The following is a 3,242-nucleotide window of genomic DNA, read 5'->3' on the forward strand; positions in this document are numbered from 1 at the left end:
AGTGAAGGTGGAAAATTCTTTGCACTGGCGAAACGCTAATTAATGATGCCCCATGACAGAAATTTATGTGCTATAGCAAAAACTTTTGCAATATTTGTTCGCATTTAGTTTGCGCCTATCTTTCCGTCTGAGCCGCACCTCCACACTCTCTATGATGTCTCTCTGTGTGTGTGTGTGTGTGAATTTGTGGATGTTAGCACTTCCGCTTCCTGCATTAGGCCGGAATATTATACTCAGCCCACTTCATATTTGTTTATTATACACTTACCATAAGCCATCAAGGCATTGTTGGGTTGTTTGTTTTCCCTGAAATTAGTTCGGATGGTGATGCGCGCGGCGGTACCCATAATCAATGAAGTCAATATTGTGCAAATGGCAACGAACTTTGAGTTCACATGGGGTTTTAGTGCTGTTAATAATTCTACTAAAATTACGGCGTATAGGCAGTAAATTGCTTTAAAGAGCAATGAAATTTCTAGTGTGTTTTTTTTTCCTATTTAAATTCAGCTTTTAGTTGTACAAAAAATTGATATTGATATTTGTATGGCTGTAGGCACTATCTAACATAAATGAGGCCTTGAACAGTGTTCTGTAATTTCATTCACTTACCCGATCGAAGCGAGAGTGTGTTCAAACTTCTTCTATGGCCCAATGGCACTGCTCAATCTTGTTTATTAATAACTCGTTTTGCCTTATTGTACATGTCCATGTGCAGGAGGACACTCTGAATGGCCAAACTCCGCTCTGGGCAACTGTGGTCCATCTAATGGTCATTGGCTGTTGCCCCAGAGCCAGAGCCAGACCCAGACCCCATTATGCAGCTGGTATATCCCCATAAACCCCCGGACTGCTGTACAGAGTACGAGTAGTACCCCTCTGGGTGTGCATCGTTAATGCTTGCGGAAGTAAGCTTAGTCGTCGTTGCTGTGTTGTCTCCACACTCCATTCAAATCCCCCACACCCCACCACCCACCCATTCGCTGACTCGCTCATGTTTTGAACATAAAACTTTTGCCATTGCATTTAGGTAAGCAACATCATACTGCAACAGCAACAACAACTGCAACATGCGGCATCCATATTAGAAGGAGCCACAACAGCAGCTGCTGCTGTTGCTGTTGCCTCTTCATCTCATCGTCTGTCTGTCTGTCTATCTGCTGTCTGCTGTCTCTGTGTCTATCGAGTGGCGGCTTTTCCTGCGCTTGAGGTGTGCCTTTCAGTCCTGTATAGAGTGTCCTCATCGTCGTCATCATCATCATCGCATCCTCCTCTCCTGCTCCTGCTCCCCTATCATCATTGGCAGTCCTCCACTTAGTGCGGGTAACCAAGCTTGAAGTTCAATAGAGTTTGAGTTTTGGGCTTAGGCTGTTTTTGTGTTCGGATGTTCTGTTCTGCCTCGAGGGGCTTGAACAAGTCTCATATTGCATGGCACTTTTAATAAGCCATCAGAATTGAAAAGTTTTGGCTGTGTCTGTAGGGGGAGATACTCACTCACTCATTTGTACATCAGTCAGTCAGTATGTAGATATGAAATAAGTAGGGAGAAATTATAAAATTTATCAAGTGATACTGTCAGAGAGAGGCCAGTCCGGATATGTGTAGGGAAAGTTATGGACAATAGGCAATACGAATGAAAGGGCGATATTAAATCGTTTGGCTTTGTTAAAAATATGTGGTATTAGGTTTTTATTGTCTCTTTAACATTTATTCAATATCTATGAATTATTATTCGTTTCGGTAGCAACATTTTTCCTAGGCTACCAATGCCTTTTGCTTTATATTTATCAAGTCTTTTTTTGTATTTCTTATTTATTCATGTATTTTGTAATTATTTATATACATTTTTTCGCATAAATGTTTTGTTCTATTTATTTCAAATTAAATTAAATGGAAATCGAAAAATAAACATCTTAAATGAAAAAATAAAAAAATCATTTCTGTTCCCCCCCTGGTTTGAACCGGTGACGTTTTTATTCGTTTTTAATTCAAAGTAAATTGAATGAAAAAAAAAATCATTACTGTTCCCGCCCGGGTTCGAACCGGGGACCTTGTGCGTGTGAAGCACGAAAAATAAACATTTTAAATGACAAATATAAAAATAAATAATTTCTGTTCCCGCCCTGGTTTGAACCGGTGACGTTTTTATTCGTTTTTAATTCAAAGTAAATTAAATGAAAAAATAACAAAAAAATCATTACTGTTCCCGCCCGGGTTCGAACCGGGGACCTTGTGCGTGTGAAGCACGAAAAATAAACATTTTAAATGACAAATATAAAAAAAAATCATTACTGTTCCCGCCCGGGTTCGAACCGGGGACCTTGTGCGTGTGAAGCACGAAAAATAAACATTTTAAATGACAAATATAAAAATAAATAATTTCTGTTCCCGCCCTGGTTTGAACCGGTGACGTTTTTATTCGTTTTTAGTTCAAACTAAATTGAATGAAAAAAAAAATCATTCCTGTTCCCGCCCGGGTTCGAACCGGGGACCTTGTGCGTGTGAAGCACGAAAAATAAACATTTTAAATGACAAATATAAAAAAAAAATCATTACTGTTCCCGCCCGGGTTCGAACCGGGGACCTTGTGCGTGTGAAGCACACGTGATAACCGCTACACTACGGAAACTCTTGTAGAGTGATCGGCTTAAGCCGCTTCAACAGCGAATCAGCGCAAGAGACTTCTTTTTATTTGTTGAAAATATGTAATCGCAAAACCAAAGTGAAAGTTTCTTTTAAAATGTTGACAATAATCCTAAGAAATGATTGCTGAAAATGTCACTCAGACAAACCCAAAATGCGATAAAAATACTTTCTGACATCACTTCAACTATCTTCTACGAAAAAAGAGATACAAATCAATCTTATATTAGAAGAAATAGCGTCTTCCAGCAAAATATTTCAAACTTGTTCCCGCCAGGGTTCGAGCCGGGGACCTTGTGCGCACACGTGATCATACGTTGGACAGCGCGGGAAAGGCAAACGTCGTACAAAAACAAAAACCATGAAAATCGGTACAATTTCCATTCATATGCCCCGATCTTTCTCACCGTCCCCTGTGTAGCTGGAAAACGAAGATAACCGCTATAAAAAAAAACTCTGCATAAGTATCCGCGACAAATCGGTTGAGAAGTAAAACAAAAAAAAAAGGGGAGAGCACACATATAATGTACACAAAGAAGGAGAGCAACAGGAGGGGAGAACAGAGCACAGCGAAAATAACGGTTAATACGGGACGGCAAGGA

The 3,242-nt window shown here is 39.9% G+C and overlaps 1 non-coding gene across 1 annotated transcript; it reads right to left on the minus strand.

Moving 5' to 3' along the window:
* Positions 1-2,553: 2,553 nt before the first annotated feature.
* On the minus strand, positions 2,554-2,626 carry Trnav-cac. Its single transcript has one exon. It is a non-coding gene; the product is annotated as a tRNA-Val (tRNA).
* Between the last annotated feature and the right edge of the window lie 616 nt (positions 2,627-3,242).

The sequence above is a fragment of the Drosophila obscura genome, unplaced genomic scaffold, assembly GCF_018151105.1.
Source record: "Drosophila obscura isolate BZ-5 IFL unplaced genomic scaffold, ASM1815110v1 contig_37, whole genome shotgun sequence".
Taxonomy (NCBI): Eukaryota; Metazoa; Arthropoda; class Insecta; order Diptera; family Drosophilidae; genus Drosophila; species Drosophila obscura.